This window comes from Crocodylus porosus, unplaced genomic scaffold (assembly GCF_001723895.1).
Source record: "Crocodylus porosus isolate Cpor-Errol unplaced genomic scaffold, CroPor_comp1, whole genome shotgun sequence".
Classification (NCBI taxonomy): domain Eukaryota; kingdom Metazoa; phylum Chordata; order Crocodylia; family Crocodylidae; genus Crocodylus; species Crocodylus porosus.
The window spans coordinates 4,393,068-4,417,506 of record NW_017728943.1 but is presented as its reverse complement, the minus strand read 5'-3'; positions in this window follow the sequence as shown (position 1 = coordinate 4,417,506).

Below are 24,439 nucleotides of genomic sequence, written 5' to 3'. Positions count from 1 at the left end.
CGCTCTGGCTTTAGAAGTATTCCTTGTAGCTGCAAATACTGTACCCCTTTCTGAAAGTGACAAAACAGCTGCATGTTGATTCTGCCTATATTTTAGTGACAGAAAATTTTCTAGTCTTTTGAAATGTGTGTCATATTGAGTAATGGTAAAGAATTACTTGCCACTATAACTGTATGGATTTATATTTTTAAGGTCTGTTTTATAAATTGCTTTCAGTAAAAAGTAGCTAGTGCTGCTTTGACAATTCCAGTGGTACAAACTTCAGGATTTATGTTTGGCAGTAATTAGTAAGAAGTAATTAAATAGTGTGATTGACATCTATTACTTTTTTAAATGACAGAGCATTGAATCAGAACTAAACATGCTACTAAAAATGTAATTGTTTGAGTACCTTTGGATGTAAAATGCATTTTAATGGAAATTCTGTTTTATGGCACTTTGGGTTTTATATTGCATTAGGTGATTTTTCTGGAAACAAAAATGCTTAAATGACCTTTTTGTTTAGGAGAGCGGTCAAGCGAAAGTTTAATACAAAACTGTCCATCATTCCACTGCCTCTAGTAATAGTTGACAGAGTTTTGAAGCAAGACTAAGGATGTCATCCTCCTATTCTACTTGGCCTTGGTGAGACTGCAGCTGGAGTACTGCATCTAGTTCTGGGCACTGCACTTGAGGAAGGATGTGGAGAAGCTTGAGAGAGTCCAAAGGGGAGGGCCACATGCTTGGTTACAGGTCTGGAGAGCAGGTCATATATGAAGAGGCTGAAAGACATGGGACTGTTCAGCCTGGAGAAAAGAAGACCTACAGGGGACTTCGTGGAAGCCTATAAGTATTATTAAGGGCACACATCAGGGCCTGGGGGAGCATCTGTTCACCAAGGCATACCAGGGGAAGACAAGAAACAATGGACACAAACTGCCTGATGGTCACTTCAGATTAGACATAAAGAGAAATGTTTTCATGATTTTGAGTGCTCAGGGTCTGGAACAGGCTCCCCCCAGAGAATGTACCTACCCTGAAGGGCAAAGAGGAAAGACCCCAAGAAAAAGGGGGGGGGTACCTACCCTGGAGATCTTTAAAAAATGACTTGATGTGCACCTTGATTTCGTGCCCAAGCAGTCTTTCCTGCCCAAGTGCAGGGAGGATGGACCCGATGAATCTTGTGAGGTTCTTTCCAGCACCTAACATCTGTGAGTCTATGAAATCTCTCCTCAATGGGTAGGGGCAGAAGTTGCACATAAACTGGTTTAAGACTTCAGAAACTGATTTAAACCTGTAACGGAACAGAAACTCAGTGCACATAAAGCAATTTCAAAATGGCTGAAACTAATTTAAAATAAACCAGGTCGAATGTAGTATCAGACCTAACTGATTTTAGGTCAAACCAGTTTATGAAACTTCTGTCCCAGACCCCTTCCTGGTTCAAGATAAATCAGAGTCCCCCATCATCCCAGCATGCTTTGCAACCCTGGGATGGACTGTGCCATCTGCTCTAGAGAGCAAGGTTAGCCCTGCCCCTCTGCTCCCTAGCCTAAGCAGTGATGGCTGGTGGACAAGGGTGCGGGGCAGCCTTTGCCAGGTTATTCGCTGCTCAAAGCTAGAGCAGAGGGGATGAGGGGTGTGGGGCTAGGTCTTGGGGAGTGGGCACAGCCTGAGGGGGACTGCCCCTCAGTCTCTGCTCCTGGAAGATACCTGCTATGCAGAGGCTTCCCTCTCATTCAACCCAGCTATCCGGCACATAGCCAGCATGGACTGTGTGTCTGATTCCTCTTCCTGCTGCCCCCAGGTCTGAGATCTGCAGTCCAGATTCTTAACCACAGGATTCTGAAGGGTTGCTTATCACTTCCACTTCTTGCTTCCAGGTGCCTCTGGGATTTGTAGTCCAGGATCACAGCCAGCAGTTCTCTGCAGGGTTGTTCCCTTCTGTTCAATACATGCTCACTTTAGTGAAGGGAGTATTCTTGTTCAAGCTTTTATGAATTCAGTAGCACTACCTTTTCCCCCACCCACTCCCTTCTCAGCCTGGCAGGCATTGCCCCCCCACCCAGGCAGACCCTCCAGATAGCTGTGGGCTGTGATCTGGCCACGTCCCCTTTGCTTGGAGCAGGCAGGGGGGAAAACCTTGGAGCTGGTAGGCCAGGAAGTGTGTTCTATGGCCCCCCCCCGGGTATCTGGCTTGAGCCAGAGGTGAATGTCTGTTCACTTGCTTATCGGTTCAGTCTGTGCAGGTTAGAATAACCTGCAAAGACTGAATCAATTCAGCCGTGGGCTTTTTGACTGTCTGTACTTAGTGCTATCAAGATCGTCAGCATATGGTTCGTGGCTGTCTCTTCTTCACTCTACAGGTGACTTCAGCATCAACTTTCACTTGTTTTGTTTTTTCTCTCTAAGGAATTGGGGACTTAATGTTGTTCCCAGATGAAACGGGGTTGAAGCTGACCTCATGAGGAATTAGATGTCTAGGTGGGCTGTTCTGGATTGCTTGCATAGTAGGCCCGGTCTCATCATCACCTAAGGATCTTTCCAAGCCAAAATGGAAATACATAAGACATCTAGACATTTTTTTTTGTCTGTTAAAGGTAGAATAAGATCACATGTAGTGATTTTAACACCTAAAAGCTATGCAAGTGCCACCTAGTTGTTAGAGGTGTAATAGGATCTAGGCCTGTAAATGGATGTTTAAAGTCATGTGGTTTAGTGCCTAAACCCCAGTTTACTGTGTGTAATTTTAGTACCATTTTATTTTACTTTTTTAATTTGTATTTTATGCATTTGGCATTTTGAAAACTGTGGGTACTTATGTAACTATTGAGATTTTTAGCAACAACTAACTGGTAGTACTTAATTCCAGACAATCTGAAGAATTTTTTTTATCTTTTTGTTCTCACTCCATTTACTAGTATTTATATATGTGAAAGTGTCAAGTGACCAGCACTGCAACCCTGCATAGAAGATAGAATTTTCCTGTGGAATTTTTTAGTGTAATCTCATTTCAGTTTGGAGGCATGTGTGCTAAATGTTTTAAAATTGGAAGACATGGAATGGAAGAAAGGTATGGAAATGTATTTATTATTTTAACTAGCAGCACTGAGAACTCCATTGAACAGAAACCAATTCTAGGGAAAGAAAGAAGTCTAGTTTCCATTTTGTTCATCATTAATTCTCTTGGAAGGTTTAAATGTGACTTCTGCTTGTGGATCTTTTTATTAAAATTATAATATTATTATTATTATTATTGTTGTTATTATTATTATTGTTATAAGAATTATTTTTATGGTATTATTATAAATACTGGACTGCTGAGTGTTATGGAAAAGAAATCCTGAAAGAACCAGGAAACTAAAACCTGCACTGATGCAAATCTTCTTTCTCCTCCAAGAGTATAATGAAAAATATAAATTATGTTGTGATTTTTTTTTTTTCCCCCACAAGCACAAGACACATCACATGCTACAGTTTTCATGCATGTCCACCCTCAATATTTGCAAACATTGCTGAGATTATAATTAATATTTTGTATTTAACTGTGAGGGTGATTTTAATGTGCTGCATGTCTCCCTGGTGGGAAGCAAAAGGCTGGTGTCTTGCATTCACTGAGCCCATACTATTCTGTCCCTGGTTTTAATGATCCCTTCAGTTAAGTCAAGTCCAAGGCCCTTGGCCCCCTGCTGTCACTACCCTGCAATCTGGGCCCCAGTTGCCTGTCTTGCTTCTGGATGCCATTCCCTGCTCGAGCCCCCATCTCTTCTGCCCAACTCAGCGTGCCCTGCTTGCAGGGGTCCTGGGCTAGTCAACAAGGAGACCCCACCTGCCCTCTCCATTCAGTGCCCCTGTTGGTAGGTGCAGGGTGGATGGACCTGGAAATGGATCAGTTGTCTCCCGCCCCCCATGGTGGGCCAGGTCAGCATCCCCCCATCTCACCTGCCCTGCAACAGCTCACCCAAACTCCTTAAGTGGCACTCAAACCCAAATAATTGCCTACCCCTGGGTTAGAGGCTGCTAAAACAGTTCCCTTTTGGAAAACAGCTAATTTTAGTGAGAATCATTTTGTCAAGTTGAAACTTTTACTGGGTCACACACACACTTAATTTTGGAGGCCTGAGGAGGTTGTTGGAAAGCAGGTTTCATTTTGCTAAAGCATACATTTTTTCTTGCTGTGATGATAGATGTGCATCTTGCCAGATCAAAAATGAAGGCAAATGTTAAAGCTTAAGACAGCTTACATTTCCCCATTGTACCATAATGAAATATGATCTTTGTTGTTTTTAGTCTAACCTAGGGATGTCAAACATCTGCAAAGGTGGGTTGTCTGATCCATGGGACTTTTCACCTCGGCTGTTAGAGCTACTGTGTTGGCTCATGCAGGTGGGTCATCCAGGTAGCAGGGCTTCTGGGAGGTGGGTAATCTGAGCAGTAGGGCTTTTTAAGTGGCTGTCAGAATCGCTGTCTGTGTAGCAAGCGCTGAGGAGGTTAATTCTGATGCCACCCAGTCCGTTTCCCATTGTTGAATTTGTTTCTTCATTCCTGCTGGAAGCATAATTTGGTGGTGGTTTGGAACAGCAATAGAGGCCTGACTGATGGTGGCAATATTTAACCCTCTGGATGTTGGTCATGCTGAACCTGTGGATCTGGCAGAGAATGTCGTCTGCTCCCTGGTTGCTGGAGGGAATACGGCTTGCCACCTGATTTCAGTTTGACCCCTGGTCTAACCCATGGAAACCATAATTCTACCAGTTCTGTGGAAGTAAGTTCTCTGTAGTCTAGTATCTAAACATCTCTTTTCCTCTTCTCTTTCTTCTCCAGTTTACTCAAAAGTAAACGCAATAAGTCTTGACGTTATTGATATGCTGGGCAAAGGAAGTGTTTGAAACCCACTGTCAGGGCCATCCCTGGTGAGGGTAGTGGGGGTGAATTGGGCCACTGCCCCAGGCTCTGTGCTTGGGGGGTCCCTGCAGAGCTGGGTAGAGCAGCTCAGCGATTCTGCGCTGCCACCAGCTTCACATCAGGCTGCTCAGCACCCCACCCTCCCCGCCGCTGAAGCCGGTGCATGCAGCCACTCACCCCCTTCCGCCCCAGCGGCAGATTCAGGGGCAGATCTGCCCACTGTGAATATTAGGGGTGCACGGAATTAAAGACTTTTTTTTTTTGGCCAATTTAACTATGGTCAATTTATTAATGAGCCATATCTGCTGCGACTGATCTGATTGCCAATATGTACACACCCCGGATTTGTGCCTGGGGCGAGGGCGCGCTGCTATTGTGGGTTGGGGGCAGGGGCTGTGCTGGACTCTTCCTGGTGGGGGTGGGGCTGGGCCAGGGCTGAGATTTGGTTAGCAGTAGCGGTGCTGGGAGTGGGGGGCTACAGGGGAAACCCACCCTCTAGCCCCATTCCTAGCACCACCGCCTCCTGCCCTGAGTGCAACCATGGCCCAACCCCCTGCCAGGAAGAACCCAGTGCAGCCCTCAACCGCCCTCAACCACCCTCACCTGCATGCAGATCGAGAGGGCACATATATCCCCTATGCCTGCCCCGGGTGTGCATGCAGCAGCAGGAGTTGCCCCTCCCTCCCTCCCCATACCTCCCAGACAAGCCACTTGCAGCTCTGTCCTGCATCCTGCCCTGGTTGGGCAGTGCCTGCCCCTGTTCTACTACCTCCCTTACTGTGGGGGCCTTAATCTGCCTCCCCCTCACTCCTTCCCTTCTCTCTGCTCCTTCACCTCAACAGGCTTACCAGCCAGATGCTGCTTTACATGCTGCCGGGCTGGCTACATGATGACTGCGGCTACACGCATGCACGCAGCATTTCTTAGCAACATTATTGGCCAGATCAGCGAAAAAAAGCCAGTTGCCAATAATGTCAATTTTCCTTTTATCGGTGCTGATACAATATAGATGGACGTATCAATGCATCTCTAGTGAATATAGAAAGTGTGAGAGAATTTGGGATTTCTAGAGATAAAATACCTTTAATTAGGCCATTTGTCCATTGGATGTGGCTATTGCTTCATACAAATATAGATATCTGCATCTTCTGGTGGTATGATATCAAATACATTCAAGAAAGCTATTTAAATGTGCTACTTCTGTGTGACCTATGAAAAATTAATTCCTTTTTTTATTACTGTGATTTTAGTATCTGTGTCACCAGACTATTGGATTTCATGACACTTGTTTTTATGTGTCCTGCACGTGAGGCTACAGACATTTTGTTAGTGGAGTCATGTACATGCATTACAGTGGAAGCAGTCATATAATGTTCCTTTTCTTGGTGCTTTGTGTACTAAATTGTGGACCTGTAATTAGGTCAGCTGGAGACACTAAAAAGGAGTCTATTAGGTGTGATGCAATAGAAAGAGGCCTTTAAAAATAGCTTAATGTGCTGTAATCTATTCATTCTGTTTTAATATACTTATTCCATGCTATTTGTTGCTGATTTGTCCATCATTGCCTTTCCCTCCTGCCACTCCTAGGCATGGTTACTGCATCTCACTTGCTTTTTGTCTTTTCTTTTTAATTTTGGGGTTTTCTTCCCCTTGTCATTTTTTTCCTGTATTTTGGTAGGCTTTGGTTTTCATTTTTCATCCCTGTTTTTATTACCTGTTTTTTCTGACACCTTTCTTTTATTCTTTCTTACTATTCTAGCTCCCTTCTTCCCAGTTTACCCACACTTTATTCTCTTCTGCAGCAACCCTGCTTAGTGCTCTTAATTGTACTGAGTTCCTTTTTTTACTTTTAATCTGTATTTCTTCTGTCTTCTTCACCGTGTTCTCCCTCCCTGTTTCTTCTTCTTTCTTTATTTTACTCTTCCCTTTGTAACTTTCTTTTCTTCATCCTGTGTCCACCCTTCAACACAAAGATATATAAAAGAGAATAGGTCTGGGAGGGCCTGTGTCACTTGTGTCCCTGCAAAAGCAGAAGAGAGGGATTCGAAGGAAATTTGTGAAGAAAGCATAGGAAAATATTGGGACTGTGGTTTTCAAGTCGGGATATGATCCCCAGCTCATTAAAGGTTGGAATTATTTTTGCATTGGATGGGGTGAATACGCGAGCAACAATTTTTCCACACTTGGCTTTCTCTTCCACTTTCCCAGACTTTCATGCTGTCAGATCCATTGCTCCCCTGAAGCCCAGCCTATCGGAGAAAGTTCTTATGCTCCTAGGTGGTGGTGGTGATGATGACTACGCTTGTTGTTAGAGTACTGGGGCTAAGTTGAGGCAACTCCTGTGCACCACAATTTGTGCCACTTTGATTCAGTGTATTTAATTTACATATGTTGTAACATGTATAATGTAATCTTGATTGCTAGTTCTATGGTTCTGTGTGTGTTCATTTTTGTATATATTTCTGCAGAAATATATGTATTTTTTTTTTTCTTTTTCCCCAACCTGTATTTTCTAAACTGGCTCTAGCAGAGTGGGCACAAAGCTTGGTAGGATTATGTATTACATGAAAACCGTAAGTCATAACCGTAAGTCCTTTGAACTGGCAGAGAGTCCTGCTCTCACTCAAGTATGGAGCCATGTACCTTCTAGATTAAGGTCTTCATTCCTTCTCACTCTTAGGGATTATTCTTTAACTGGCATTGAAAAATAGTAATGACCTAAAGCTCAGCTTAAACTTTTTCTCCTACAGTTAGCAGTTGCTAGCATATTCTTCCAGGACCTCTGGAGCGATGGAATAGAAATGGATGCATTTTAGAGCGTCATAAAACCAATAAATGCAAAACTTTACATGCCATCTGCAATTTAACTTTTACGGCATTGTATGTGTGTTTTATGTGAGGGTGTGTATATATATTTTACAACATGAGCTACATACTTATTTAGTAAAAGAGGGTTTAAAGATGTGACATGCAGTGTGGTTGAGTTAACATTTCTGCTGTACGCGGAACTTTTCTATTCCGTGATCTTGGTACTTAACTATGTGGAAATATAAATTAGCATTTGTGTTGATATTTACATCTAATGCTCCCCATCTTTCAAAAAAAACAAAAAAAAAAAAAAGGGAAAAAGAAAACCGTAAGAATAATTTCAATATACTTGATCAGTCTGTATAGTTGATAGCTCAGTGAGAGCATGGGAAAGGAGAAACGTGGCAACCTTGTTGCTATTATAGTGATCAGTGAAGTGATCAACGAGGCTAACTGAAGTTTATCATGCATTAGCAGATGCGTGATGAACAGGTCTAGGGAAGTGATGCTTCCCCTTTGTGACACTGGTAAGGCCGCGGTTGAAGCACTGCATCCAGCTTGGGCACCGCCCTTCAAGAGGGATGCAGAGAATCTTGAGAGGGTTCAGAGGAGGGCCACGTGTATGGTCAGAGGCCTACAGGCAAGGCCCTACGAGAAGAGACCACGGGACTTAGATCTTGTCAGGCTTCGCAAGAGAAGGCTGAGAGGTGATCTTGTGGCTGCCTATAAATTCATCAGGGGAGGGCAGCAGGGAATAGGAGATACTCCAGGGGGTGCCCTAGTAAATAGAATAACTAGGAACAATGCCCACAATTGATGGAGAGCAGGTTTAGGTTGGACATCAGAAAGAACTTCTTCCCCGTATGGGTGGTCAGAATCTGGAATGGGCTTCCGGGTGGTACTCTCCCTTACCTTGGGCATCTTCAAGAGGAGACTGGACAAGCATGTGGCTGGGATCACTTGACCCCAGTGCTCTTTCCTGCCCAGGGCAGGGGGTCAGACTCGATGACCTACTGAGGTCCCTTCTGACCCTAGCATCTATGAATCTATAGAAATGCAGACAAATTTCCCATTGCAGTCTTGGAGAGTTTTTCTTGAGGGCTAGTTTAAGGACTTTAGGATTTAGGCATTGGTTCACTGGAGAAAGTTCTCTGCATGATAGACAATTTGCAAGTAGTAGCACATTCTTTGATGCTTCAATTTCTATATATTTATACAGGAAAAAAATTGAATGCTTTATATCAGAATTTTTAGTGAGTTGAGAGCCCCAGTAGTATGAAGAGCACCCTAAATCGGGGGCTTTCAACCTTCTTTTTTAACAAGTGTACCCCTTCTGCCTTAAAGTTTCAGCTCACATACCCCTTTATATTTTTCTCTTGTTTTTAAGGGATGGGGGAGGGGTAGATAGAGGTCTCTGTGGTGAGGGAGGGAGTGGGGCTGGGGCAGAAGTAGGTGCTGCACAAGTGGAGGGAAAGTACAGGATGGAGCTGTGAGAGTTTCATCTAGAGGGGTGGGGTGGGAAGCAGCTCATTGGTCAGTTAAAAATAAATAAATAAAAAATATTCTTGGGTTGGAAACCCTGCTAAACCCAGTCTCCACCATAATCATAATCATATTCTCTGCTGAATATTATTTGGATTTAAAAGCATCTCCTTCCCTACAGAGACCATATATGAGATCAGTTTTCTTACAGTAAAAGGTTTCTACCACCATAATACTATTCTTTCTTTTTCCTTCCTTCTTGCATCTCTGTGTTAAGGACTCCCCATGGATTTGTGTAGAAAAGTTAATCTATCTAGGAAGTTTCTCTAAGAGGGTGGGGGACAGGACTGTATCACGTACATAAATTAATGAAGTATTTCACTTTTGTGGTGGCACACTTTTTTTAATTTATATTTTGTACCCATCTTTTTTTGTACTGGTATATTCCCAAGATTGTTTTGTTTAGCTGTTTGCGGATGGTTTTTTGAATAATAAACTCCGGAATAGTTTATTTGCAAATTTTAATGGGCTGTAATGAGCCAGCTTTTATTGCTGTGGTTAAAGATATGATAAACTTAACAGATGGTTGGGCTGTGGTTATCCTAAAACAATAATTAAGTTGTATTTTTTTCTGAGAGTACTCAAAATGCACAACATTGCCAAAGGTGGGGGTGGGGGGGGGTGGTTAGTTTATTTTCCACAGGTGGTGTCAGCATGTTAAGGGGAAAGACAAACAAAGCAAGAACTTGTTGAACACCTGTTTAAAACAGAAATAAAAGCTTACAAATGCCCCTAGGGTTGTTAGGTAAATATATTGTGTAACGTCTTTATGAAAAATAAAGAAATAACCAGACAGAACCAGTGTATTCACATTTTCAAGGTTAGAATGTCTTTGGATATGCCATTTTCCTTGCATAATGCTAGAAGCAAATGTAGTTACTGAAGGATGGTTAGATTTTGTTAAATTCTTTGTGCTATGCTAGGTGACATTCCATTTCTTTTTACTGACTGCATTGAAATGAAAAACATCATCTCAAATGTATTTTGACCTTCTTGTAAAAGCTGAGCAACAGTAATCCCAGTAGAGAGGAGATAATGCTGAACTGTGTAGAATGCAGGAGCTTATGTGATTACAGTGTTATACTGGTCTTCAATTCTCTTCTCACTACAGTTATAACTGCAGAGTATCCTTAGGTTTAAAACAACTGATATTCCTGTTTCACTTATATGTAGTTTCTTAAAAAGTGTTGTAGTTTCATATATTAAATGCATCAGTCATGCTTGATTTTTCTTGAAAGTTACAGTATTGTGAGTCAGTGGGATCATTTTAAATACTTGCATTAAATAGATTAATATTTTTTATTTTGCATTTTTAAATTTGTGCTGTTCTGAATGGAATAGTTCATGCATTTTTATAGTGATCTTTTTAAGGGACAGTGACACTGTAATATGTTTAATATTTTTTTTTTATATAAAGCCTTGTGTTAGTAATTTAATTTTATGTGGAACTTACTTTCTGTATGATACCATCTGCTGGTGCTTAGCTTCAAAAAATAAGATCTGCTAAGTTCCTCAGCACTTAAAGAATTTTGAATCCTGAGGGCAGCTGTAGTAGTCAACTGTTCTACATCATCCCTTACAGAATATAAATACTGTCTTCTGAATATTTCAGTTGGTTCCTTCTTTGCTGCATTTGGCAAAAGCTTCCTGTTTGCTGCACTTGTGCTTAATTGGAGCTCTTCCATAAACCTGGCTTTGATTTACGGAATGCTAGTTTAGTGCCTGCACTTCTTAGACCTCTGGTTAAGCTGGTTCATACCTGTGTTTCTGGTTCTGGAAGACTCCCCTTGCTTCCCTCCCTCCCCCGTACTATTTTGTCTGTGGTCTTACCTGATACCAAATGGTGCATATGCTATGATGGAAGAAGACAGTGTCTCTTATGTAAAGCTCTAATCATACTCTTTATACAAAAGGCATCGAAGATGGGTAACTTTGAGTTAAGTATGGTTCAAAATTATGCAAAACTTTGATATAAATATACTTTGGGTAAGAACCTGCATCTCATCAGATTTTAGATTACTTTATCCTTCCTGTGTTGTTTTGAGCAATTAGTGACATCTGTCTTGAACGCAGTCAAGGATAGTTTATCATTTAGAGAGAATGTCCTGACTACATCTTCTATTTTTTGTCTATAAAAACTTGTTGGCAGATCTGGCTCTAGCTAGAAGAAAAATGACCATACTCCTTTGCAGTGTATTCCAGAAAGGAGGAAAGTCTATTTGAACCTGATGGGCCACAGGACAAGCAAGGTGAAGGCACTCAAAATAGTGAAGTGGCTAGAGTCACATCCAGCCATCTTTGACTCCTCAACCTGAATGACCAGGTACCCATTACAGATGGGTCAACCTCTGGCAACCTTTGATATAAGTCTAGAATGAAGCTTGAATTCACACTAGTGGAGTTGTAGCAAAATGTTGCAACTATTCTGCTATTGCATTCCTTAAAGATCTTGGAGTGAGGAATTATTTGAATGGAGGCTTTACTAAACATCTGTGTGCTGTCAGACATTCATGACTGGTTCTTCTGTGGAAATTCAGAACTAGATCCTCCATTTTGTTATTCTCTTCTCTTTCCCAGGAGAGAGATTGGATTCTTAAAGAAAAAAAAATCCATAGATTTGACTCTGTTAGTTACTGCTATGAGCAGGCCATGGTTATAAATGCTAACTCTGGCATATGCTTACAGGTCTGGTAAGGATCAGGCCTTTAGAATTCATAGGGAAACCTGAGTACCAGCCTTATTCCAGGAATAATTTATTGACAAGTAAATATGAAGGCTTCATTAAAAGGTAAGAGAGGCATGTTGCAGATAGAAAAAAACAATCCCAACATGAGTCTGACTCTTAGGTCATGACTCAGAACTAAGATAACATGGTACTTCCCAAACCAACCTGATTGCCTTCTATGATCAGGTCACCGAATCATTGGACACGGGTGTCATGGTGGGTGTAGTCTTTCTGGACTTCAGGAAGGCCATTGACACCATCTCCCACCCCATTCTCATTAAAAAGCTAGGCAACTGTGGCATTACCTACAGAGTCAGATAGATAGGAAATTGGCTGAGGGGCTGCACTCAAAGTGGTGGTGGACAGGTCATATTTGACCTGGAGGGATGTGAGCAGTGGAGTCTCCCAGGGCTCGGTCCTTGGGCCCACACTGTTCAATTTCCTTATTAGCGACTTGGATGAGGGGATGAAAAGTACCCTGTTTAAATTCATGGATGACACCAAGATTTGGGGTGAGGTGGGCACGCTAGAAGGGAGGGACAGGAGACAGCTGGAACTGGATAGGTTACAGGGGTGGGCAAATGAGAATAGGATGGGATTCAATACTGACAAGTGCAGGGTGCTTGTAAGAACCAGCAGCATACCTTTAGGCTGGGGAACTCTGTTCTCGAAAGCACAGTGGCAGAAAGAGATTTTGGAGTCCAAGATGAAATGGGCCGCCAATGCGAGGACACGGTCAGTAGGGCTAACTGCACCTTGTCATGCATCGACAGATGCATCAGGAGCAGGGCCAAGGAGGTGATCCTCCGCCTCTGTGACACTGGTCAGGCCGCAGTTGGAGTACAGCATCCAGTTCTGGGTGTCGCATTTCAGGAGGGATGTGGACAGCATCGAGAGGGGCCAGAGGAGGGCCACTTGCATGATCTGGGGACAGCAGGGCAGAGCCTACGAGGAGAGGCTATGGGACCTGAACCTGTTCAGCCTTCACAGGAGAAGGCCGAGAGGGGACCTGGTGGCTGTCTATAAACTTACTGGGGGGACCAGTGGGGAATGGGAGAGACCTTGTTTCCCTGAGCGCCTTCCGGAGTAACGAGGGATAACTGCCATAAGTTGTTGGAGAGTAGGTTCAGACTAGACATTAGAAGGCAGTATTTCACAGTCAGGGGGGCTAGGATCTGGAACCAACTTTCAAGGGAAGCAGTGCTGCTCCTACCTTGGGGGTCTTTAAGGGGGAGCTTGACAGTTTTCTCTCCTGCCCAGGGCAGGGGTCAGACTAGAAGATCTGCAAGGCCCCTTCTGACCCTACATCTATGAATCTATGAACCAAGAACCTTTCCTCTGACATAGTAGTGATCCATAGAGAGAGTGCTTCTGGGAAGTTAAGGTGGGTCATTAAGTTTTAAAATACTGAATTAGAAATATCAGAACATTTCTTTGTTCTGTACAAGTCAGTTTTCCTCATATAAGTGTATTTTACAGACCAAGAGCCAAATCTGTATGTGGAATCAGGTTCCGTTTTTGCTTGCTTTCTATCTGGCATCATGAATCTTGCATTTATTTTCTGCACGGTGTTATAGCTTTCTGCACAGTGGGAGAGGGATTGAAAATGCTCTCCTCCTTTGCCTGTAGTTCTGTGTTTAGAGCAGTCTCTCATGGGAGACTAGAAACATTTTTAAAAGAGGTTACTAACATGATCTGACACACATTTTATCTTAAGTCTCCTAACTTCATCTACTCGAAAATGTGAACCAGAATTTTTCATTTGTCACTTGCCTGTGCAACAGCAACTTAGATTCTGGAATTTAGTCTTTTGAGAGCCATCTTCAAAGTTCAGGTAGCTGGGTTCTGCACTTTTTCAAACTATGGCAAGCCAAGTTTGATACCTTCTCCTAGTATTGGGTGATTTTTATAAGAGCAGTAGTTCTCAAAATGTATCATAATTGTCAACACTAGGATCTGACTCTGGCCTGGATGTATTTACCTTTTATCTCTTTTGACTACTTTTGAGAGAAGTCACTATTTTTCATCAGTGTTATGACAAGGTATAACTTCGAGCCTTATTCTGTGGACCTCCCTTATTAGAAGGAAGGAAATGCTTCAGTGAGCGTTAAGAACTTCTTTTTGATTGTGCAGTCCCCAAGTTTGAATTTCATGGAAATTCATCTTCCTGCTGGTAATGACTTTTTAGATGAAAGTTTAGTTGAGATTTTCAGGCCCTGGAGAGAAGGGCAAGTGAGAGAAGGGCAAGTGATGCTATGCATTCACTGGAGATTTTTTTTCCCTCAGGACTAACAGAATTTTGCTTTAGTGGACCCATCCTTCTATCTCATCTTCAGATACTCCATATCAGAAGATCCTTAGGGTTGGGGTGTGTGAATTTTTTTGGAGTAGACTAAAATGTTTACAAAACTTATCTAATTTCTTGTTTCCTTTGACACCAGTTTATGGAGAAATAAAATTAACTGGGGAATGCAGTATATTTCCTGTTGTAAATTAGCTAGCCTAAAACTAGAGGATCTTCTTCAGGCTCTAGGCTGTATCCTGTTGAATCAGTGACAACTGTTAATGCTAATCAGTGTCACCAGGATTGGACCAGAGCAACAGGTGTGACCCTTGGGAGAGGGCTTTGTTTTGGTGTGGTATTATCTGTTGGTTTTAGTTCTCTTGTAATCATTTGCTGATACTGTTAAATGTTAGAGAATTACAGCATGTCTCCTAAGCTTAATGCCACCTGAGTGAAAATTATTGTTTTTCTTAGAACATACATAACATATTCTATCACTAGATTGGTATATTTTGACATTCTGAACATATTATGGTGAGAACAGTACCCAAAACAACTTGTTTTAACTCAGTTAAAAAAAAAAAATTATGTAGCTAGATATACTAAGAAGGATGTGTGTGCTCACACAGCAACAAATAGAGTAATAATGAGGTGGGTTGGATTTGAATACTCAGAAAAGTACTGAAATCTGGCATATAGGCTATTATTGTTAAAATTGTTACTGTAGCACCTGGAAACCTTATACAAGTCAGGATTTTATTGTGCTAGGCACTATGCTAGGAAAGAAAATGCTAGGCCTTTTCCCATGAAGCTTATCCTCTAATGTACAGGCATCAAACATGTGGCCTGTGGGCTAGATCTGGCCTCTGGTTCTCCTAGAGGTAAGGGTGGGCTGTCGGCCAAAATCTTGGATATGGAGCTGCATTGGAGGTAATGTCAGTGATGGGGGTGGCAAGCAATGGCTGGAGTGACTGGAAGCAGGCAGCTCCCTGATACTGCTTGCTATGTCCAAGAAACTCCAGTCTGCATTTGGTGTGGGGGATTGGGTGAGTTTTGACACCCTTGATGTAATTAATGCATTTCTAAATTCTAACATGCTCCAAAACTAGTGAACGAGATAATGAGAGGTGCCTTTGAATACTTATGTCAAAATAAGATGCCAACTAGTTATCATATTTTCTTGAATCCAAGACTTAAGTATTTTTTCCCAAACAACATGTTGGGGTAGGTGGGGCTCATCTGCCATTCAGGTACTGGCATGGGGCAGGCAATGGTTTAGCTCTGTCTTTGACCCTAAGCTCAGAGCCAAAGCTGCTGCTGAGCCACCCCTCTGCCCCAGGCTGGGGTGGCTTGCACAATGGGAGAGGGGGAACATGGTTAGGGGAGCCCTTCAGCTTGCACCCTCCCCCTCTCCTTACTTTCTGCTCCAGCTTTGGCCCTAGGCATGACCAAGGTGGTCTTAGAGCTGCCACTGCTGCTTCTCCCTGGCCAGGCAGGGGAGACTTGGGCTGGGGCTGCCACTGCTGCTGATTCTCCTGGAGCAGGTGGGGGGAGGGAGCTGGCCCAAAGGTAGGGGCAGGCAGAGGTGGGCAAGTGACAGGGTGGACAGACGTGGTGGGGAGGCAGGCACTGGCATGGGGAGGCAAGGGGCAGGGGTCACTGCTTTCCTTGCCACAGCTGTTGGGGGGGATGAATTTAAGATGATTCTCCTCTAAATGGATTCTATCTAGGGAAAATCATAAATTAGATTCTATCCATGGAAAATTATATTTTTTCCGTGGATGGAATCTAATTATTGGGCGGTGAGGGTTGTCTTGGATTTGGGTAAATTCAGTAATTAGCAGTTTATAAAATAATATAGGTAATGTATATTAACTTCTGGACATCTTGCTGACCAAGATAGAATTTGACTTTCATGTGTAGTTTACTACACAACTTTTTTGAAAGTGTTGGAATGACTAAAATAAAATTCATTTAAAGAATTTTCAGGTTTCTGAAATCCTTTCATAGTTTATTCATTTGGTATGTGGAAACTACACTACTTGCTTAAAGTGATTATCATTAAAAGGAAAATGTTAGTTCAAAGTGCCACGAAGCTTATGTATGCTTTGTGTTTTTTAAAATCGTAAGAACAGCCATTTACTCGGTCAGACTGTATGTAGGTCTATCTAGCCCAGTATCCTGTGTCACAGTGGCAGAGTAGATGCTGTAAGGGGGAGTGAACAGGGTATGACCAGAGTTTTTTTCCACTATTCCTCTCCCACTTGCGGCCTCTAGGATTTAAGGTCTAGGAAGCTCTGATTCAGAGGCTGTACCCCTAACTCCCATGCTCAATAGGTACTGATGACTTTTTCCTCCAAGAATTTGTCTAGTTCCTTTTTGAATCTGGTTTAAGTGTCAGCTTCTACACCATCTATCTGGTAGCAGTGAGTTCCATGCTTTAATTACACACTGTGTGAAAAAAAGAACTTTTGCTCGCTCATTTTAAACTTAATACCCACTAGTTTCATTTTATGACCCCTAGTTATTGTATTGTAAAATAGAGTAAATAATAAATCCCTGTCAACTTTCTTTTCCATATTTAGTATTTTGTAAACTCATCACATCCCCTACTTAAGCGTCTGTCTTCTAAACTGAATAGGCCCAAGCCTCTTTAGTTTCTCCTCATATAGAAACCCCTCCATACCACTGTTCATCCATGTTGTCCTTCCCTGCACCTTCTCTAGTTCTTCTATATTCTTTTTGAGGTGTGGGGACCCAAATTAGGCTCAGTATTTAAGGTGTGGACCTGTCGTGGATTTATAAAGGGGCATAATGACACTTAGTTCTGTTTACAGTTCCCTTAATTATATATTATAATTTTTAAAAATTTGAATAAGATTTTTTTATTTTTTTTAGTTAAATTATAACTCAGCTGAATTTAGTACAGCGTCGGTTAAAGGCATAAATTTGGTACACGCTATTACAATAATTTAAATAAATTAATATGTTGAGTCGACAAATCTAAGTGTAAGTGTGTGTGTGTGTCTGTAATGTTTCAGTTTTCAACCATCAATTTTAATCCACCCTGGGCAGTGGGCAGGCTGGTTCCTTCTTACACCTGGGCTATTTCTGGGCTTGTGGGGACACCTGTGGAGCTGGGGGACCAGATGGTGAGCGGGCACTCTCTTGCTGCTGTTGCTGTCCCAGGCTGAGCCTAATCCTCATGCAGCCCAGCTGGAGTGAGAAAGGAGTTCCCCTTGCGTCTGGGACAGCAGTGGTAGGCAGGTGAGGGGATGTGCCTCTGAGCATGTAGGGGAAGGGAAGAGGGGGTATTTCTTACCTTCTTTGGGGGCTTAAAGTCCCTGGTTACTGTTCTTGCCACATGAGCAGAAGTGGGTCTGTGGCTGTACTACTGCAGTCCCTCTGGATCTGCCGCTGGGAAGTGACCCTGGGTTCTAACCTCAGTCTTTCCTCCCAGGGGGGTAAAAACTTCCCCACTTCATTGTTCTCCATCCATTTTGTCCAATGACTGTTGAAAAGCAAGGTGCAATGTCTCAGCGTCAAAACAAATGTTGGAGTGGGAAGCATGGGTAATGCCTAGCCTGGTGCCTCATGGTTAGAGACCTGGCCTGGGAAGTAGAAGATGCAAGTTCAAACACTCTCTGGGTGTGAGGGGGCCTAGAAACTGGGTCTTCTGCTTCCTGATTGAGTGTTTTTACCACTAGGTTATTGTAACAGTAGGAGAGCTCTTCTCTTTCTTTCCAGCAGGTACCTGAGGTGATTGTTAGTCGTCCTCTTTTTTGTCAGGTGTTTGTGCAAATGTCCATGGCAATTTATTTTGTCAGAAGCCAGAACTGAATTGCAAACTAAGCTTAAGTGCCAAATATAGCAGTTATGAAGTGCTGGGTAAGTGTTATTTACATGCATTAAGTGAAATAGGATCTATCCCTTATAGTCTTATTTTTCACCTGATACTTGGTCATATGTACCTCCTCAATCTACTATCTGGCAGGTTTAACAGAAATTTCCTCTGTGAACTTAGAATCATAGAAAGTTAGGGTTGGAAGGCACCTCAAGAAGTCATCTAGTCCAACCCCTGCTCAAAGCAGGGACCATCCCCAGGTAGATCTTCCCAGCCAAAGCTTTGTCCATCTGGATTTTGAAACCCCCCAAGGATGGAGCTTCTACCACCTCTCTGGGTAACCTGTTCCAGTGCTTTACTATCTTCCTAGTGAGAAAATTCTTCCTAATATCTAAACTTCCCTTGCTGCAACTTAACATCGTTGCTCCTTGTTCTGTCATCTGCCACCACTGAGAATAGCCTAGCTCCATCCTTTTGTGAACCCCCACCCCCCTTCAGGTAGTTGCAGACTGCTATTAAGTCTCTTCTTCACCTGTTTTTATTCAATTTTACTTGGATGTTTCCAGATTCTCTTTATTGGATATATAGATTTTTTTAAAATCAATGTTCTCCAATAGAGGTGTCATTCTGACTTATGTTCGACGCATTTACTTTCCTATGAACAGTATTTTTTTAATGTGCCAGCTGTCTGGTTCCATTTTGATTTGATGTGATGATCATCATGGGGCATCTGTGCGTTACCTTTCCCGGAATATTCCGATGCGTCTAATAAACTTTAATTCTCTTTTCTTCACCTTAGTTAAAAGGATGAAGTTGCTCTTTCATATTTGGCCTGTCATCTCAGTTACAATTTTAGATTTCCTTGCATCACTAGTACTGGTATGTTCCACATCCATAGAAACCACTCCAATAGAAATACAGCTCAGTGCTTCATAACACCAAATTGCTAAGGGTGAACCAATTAAAGATTTTTGTTTTTGGCTGATACCAATGGCTGATTTTATTAACCAGCCATATCAGCCATTACTGATCTGATAGCCCATATGCAACCTGGGAGCTTGGAGGGCAGCTTGTGGCTGGTAAGTCTTGGAGGTGGGGAGGGAGAGGAAAGAGGTTAGGGGGTAGATCAAGGCACCCCTGGTGAGGGAGGGAGCGAGGCTCAGGTGGGGCAGGAACAGGAGCAGGTGCTGCCCAACTGGGGCAGGGCAAGGCGCAGGACAGCCACCAGTGGCTTGTCTGAGGGGCGCAGAGTTTGGGGAGGAGGACGCAGCTCCTGCATCTGGGTGTGCCCCCAAGGGAGGCATGGGGGGAGTGTGCCCCCCTGGATTTGTGCACAGGGCAAGGGTAGGCTGCCCACTGTGGGCTCAGGGGCTGTTCTGGCCCCTTTCTGGTGGGGAGGCTGTGCTTAGGGAAGGTGGGTACTGGCGGTGCTGGGAGGGGGGGCTTATGGGGTGGGCTGTCGCCACCCCAAAACTAGCTATAGCCCCATCCCCCCCATAACCTCCTCCCAGCACCACCACTGCCATCCTCACCCTGAGCACAGCCCCAGCTCAGCCTCCTTCCAGGAAGAGGCCAGCACAGCTCCTGGCCCTCAGCCTGCAGCAGGCAGCCTGCCCTCACCCAGCACACAAATCCAGGGGGCATATGCAGAGGGCATATGCTTCCTCTAGGGGTATGTGCAATGGCAGGAGCCACCCCACCTCCACGTCCCCTGGGCGAACAGACTGTGGCTCCATCCCACGCTTTGCCCTGCCCCAGCCCCACTCCCTCCCTCAACTTGGGGGCCTCAATCTGCCCCCCCACAACTCCCACCCACTGACTTAACGGCCAGGTGCTGCTGTGCTGTATTCCTGTCCGTGTGCTTGATGCGGCTATGTGCATGCATGTGGCATTTATTGGGGATGTTATCTGCCAAGTTAGCCAAAAAAGCTGATTACTGATAATGTCAATTTTTCTTCCATACGATATGGACTGATATATCAGTGCACCTCTATAAATTGCCTAACATATTTTAAGTAGGAGCCTTTTCCCACCTGTAAGTGCCAAAAATGCTATCTCAAGGACCAAACAATGGCCACTAAGATGGCTAGTAAGAAATACAGTGTCACTTGTAATACCTAAATACTGCCTAATAAATGAGAACTTAATTGTCATCCATTATTTTAGGCTTTAAATGTAATGTGGAGTTGATGCAGGCTAATTAGAGGTTTTCCTAGCCTCATGCCAAAAGAAGCTTGGTGTTATACAAAGGATTTAGATTTGGGATCATCGATATAGACAAACCCATTAAAGAAAATAATTTAACTTAATGTGTGGCTTTTAATAAATACTGTAGTTAGGGCTGTCTTAAAAACAAAACAAATCAAAATAGCATTATTAAATGGGCTTATTAGTGCTAAAACTAAATAGTATAGAAAAGGAATTCTAATCCCTTTCCCCGCCCCAATCTCTCTAAATTATTTCCATGACATGCTCTTAAAATTGATTCTTATTTAAAGCTTAACAGTTTTTGGAGAACAGACGTAGGAATGTTAGGGAAGCTGGGAAGGAGGAAACGAATTATTAATTCATTTGGGACGTAGGAACAAAAGCAATCTCTTTAACAATTAGAAAAGGGAAAAAGTGAATTTTTAAAAAAAAATTTCAGAGCTGAAAGTAGCAAATTTGAAAATTAGATTTTTCTTCTCCCTGGATGCATCAGTCACTTTCCTAAGCATTTCAGTTAGACTTGTACTCTACAGAAGATTCTAGATTTATGTTAATTGTACAATCAGCTTTAATTCTGTTTTTTCCTAACTTTCCTAAATTTTGATTAATGAACTCTGTAATTAGGGACCTTTTTAATTTGCAGGGGCTGCCCCCCGATTTCATGGGCAGAATATGATTTTGGGCCGCCATTTTGCAGGTGGAGAGTGGTGGGCCCCCCAGGTCTCTGGCCAAGGGGCCCCACCTCTTACTGCTGATTTGCTACAGGGACTGCCTGTTGTGGCCCTACCCTTTGCTGCTGATTGGCTGCAAGGGCTGCCTGTCATGCAGGCCCACCCCTTAATGCTGATTGGTGGAGTGGATGGGGCCACATGACAGGCAGCCTTCCTAGCCAGTCAAAGGTGAGGGATGGCAGCCATCTTGCTTGCAGGCCTTTGAGCAGGCAACCACTCCTTCCCTGCTCTGCCAAGCTGCCGCAGCATACTGAGAACTGCTGGCTTCCTTTGAGGAGTCAGCAGTTTATTTTTTTGTAAGTCCCTCCCACCCCCTGCAGATTTTGTGGGCATTGTCTGGATTTTGTGAAATTGTGAATTTGGTAGGTCCCTATCTATAATATATTTAGAGGGGTTTTTTTTATAACAACATTCATGTAGGATTCTGTCTTTGAAAGTGTATCCTGTCCTTTTAGATACCCAGAAACTGGCAGTATAATATATATATTTGTTTACCAGGGAATTGGGATTAATTATGAATAAGTGAAATTAAAGAGAATTATCCAAGAAAAATACTCTGTCAAATTGAATATGGCAGAAGCAGCGATAGCAGCAAGCTGGAATAATGAAGTGAAAGTAAAAGGTATGACCAGGTTGACTATATTTTTATGTGAAATAATTATAAAAGAATCAAATAATAAGCTATACTTGGGTGTTGATTTTATGTGAAGGTGCCTTCCTAGGGTTATTTTTTTTTTATTGTTGTGTGACAAGTTGTGGTGATGCTCCTGCTGTGACTGATTCAATTTTTACCTTTCTTGACATTACTTACTTTATTCAGTTGACATAACACATCCTTCTAGTAAGACTCTTTCTTTGCATTATGGAATTGAAATATTCATGTCTAGCTCATGTTTCAAATTTGGCCCAGTTTAATGGTAACTGAAAGTCATTGTTTTCTGACAATTTTTGTAGTAAGTTTTGTATCCAAATCAGAAAAATCTGGATTGACACTTGGTGGCTTCTTTATTGATGGCCAAAGGCAGAATAGTCCATGCTACAAGTACTCCCTTCATAGCATCTGGTAACATAAGCTATCACCTATGAAAGCTTATGCCTCTGAATTAGTCTCTAAGATTAGACGTGAGCTACACATGCCCATGGGTTGGATCAGGCCTGCCAAGGGATTCTATCTGGCCTGTGATGGGTCCCATGGCCCTACCCGGTTTAGGTGCAAGGGGCAGCCTGGGTCATGGTGCATGCAGCTGATCCTCCTGCCCTTAGTCATATGGCAGGGTGGGAGCAGTGTGGCTCTGCGACTCTGCTTCCCAGCAGTCTCCTGTGGCAGCAGTTCACTTTACCTGAGTGCTGCTGCCAGTTTTGTCACTGCTGCCAGTCCTGGCCCTTGTGCCTGGCCACCTTGGCCTGTCTGCCCCATGCCCACTGCTGGATAGAACAGGTGGGCAGGTGGGAAGTGTTTCTATGGAGACTGGCCCTGGGACCTGTGCAGGCAGTGTGCACTTGACTGGCTGGATGGAATAGGGCCGTGGGTGGGTAGGGAGTGGGATGGGCGGGTGGAGCTAGGGCTGGTATGGTGGGCTGGGGCCCAGGGAAGAGCTACAATCTATTTCCCACATGTCCCTGTCTGTCACAGAGATGCCCATCACAGAGACATGGGGAGCAGATCATGGCTGTGCCCTGGGCCCTGGCCCTGTGCTGTCATGATCTTGGCCATGCTCACCTGTGGCCCCATCCCATCAGGCTGGCTGAGTGTGCCCAGCCCACAGGGTTCCTGGGCAGGTTTCCATGGAGACCCCTACAGCCCACTGTCTTCATTTGGCACCCTGGTGGGGGGTGGATGGGCCCTGGGGCCAGATAGCAACAATAACCACCCCCTCAAACTGCTGGCCTGCAGTAGCACACCAAAACTTCTTAAGTGGCCAGTCAACCCAAATAATTGCCCAACCCTGCTCTAAGATGCTTCCCTGCCCTGATTTCTACCTCCCTCTATTTTTTTAAAGTTTAGAAATGCACTCTGAAGAAGTATTGTGCTTTGTGGCTAAGCCTGGATTAGTCTAGGCAAGTTCTGGCTTTTCCCTGTGGGAAAGAAAGAAAGACTGGGGGTGGGGGGCACATTTCAATGTGGAAGCGCAGCTGATTCCAAATTAAGTCCTTAATCTTTAAATTTGACTTCTGTTATGCCCATTTCGAGTAGCTTGTAAGACTGTGGCCTAAAGCCTTGTCTTCTCCAGAGCCTGGAATAGAGTCCCCCCAGAAGTGGTGCGAGCACCTACTCTGGATACGTTCAAGAAATGCCTGGATGCTTATCTTCCTGGGGTCATCTGACCCCAGCTGACTTTCTGCCCTTCGGCAGGGGGCTAGACCCAATCAATCATCTTGCAAGGTCTCTTCCAGCCCTAATGTCTATGAAATCTGAGCTTCTACTTTTTGTGAATAAAACTTTATGGTATAATGGTCTAATAACTCTTTAAGAGATCTCTCTTAGGATGGAATAATCCCATGCAACGGTATTGGCTAGGGATCAACTGGCTAAGCAGCAGCTCTGCAGAAAAGGACCTTGTGGTTACAGTGGACAATAAGCTGAGTATGTGCCAATAGTGTACCCTTTTTTTCAAGAAGACTAACAGTACGCTGGGCTGCATTAGTAGGAGTGTTTGCCAGTAGATCGAGGGAGGTGATTCTTCCCCTCTGTTTGGCACAAGTAAGGCTATATCTGGAGTGCTCTGTCCAGTTTGGGACCCCCTTATGACAGAAAGGATGTAGATAAATTGGCGAGAGTACAGTGGAGGACATAGAAAATGGTGAGGGGGCTGGGGCACATGACTTATGAGGAGAGGCGGAGAGGCTGAGAGAACTGGTTTTGTTTAGTCTGGAGAAGAGAAGACGGTGGTGGGGGGTGGGCTTTAATAGCAGCCTTCAACTACCTGAAGCCTGGTTTCAAAGAGGATGGAGCTGGAGTCCTTCTCAGTGGTGGCAGATTAGTGAACTAGGAGCAATGGTCTTAAATTGCAGCAAAGGAAGTTTAGGTGAGATATTAGGGAAAAATTATCTCAAGCAGGGTAATAAAGCATTGGAGCAGGTTACCCAGAGACATTGTGGAATCTCCTTTGTAGGTTTTTAATACCTAGCTAGACAAATCCTTGGCTGGATTGATATAGTTGGGGATGGTCTGTTTTTGAGTACAGGCATACCTCGGAGATATTGTGGGTTCAGTTCCAGACCACCGCAATAAAGCGAATATTGCAATAAAGCGAGTCGCACGAATTTTTTGGTTTCCCAGTGCATATAAAAGTTATGTTTACATTATACTGTAGTCTATTAAGTGTGCAATAGCATTATGTCTAAAAAAACAATGTACAAACGTTAATTAAAAAATACTTTATTGCTAAAAAATGCTAACCATCATCTGAGCC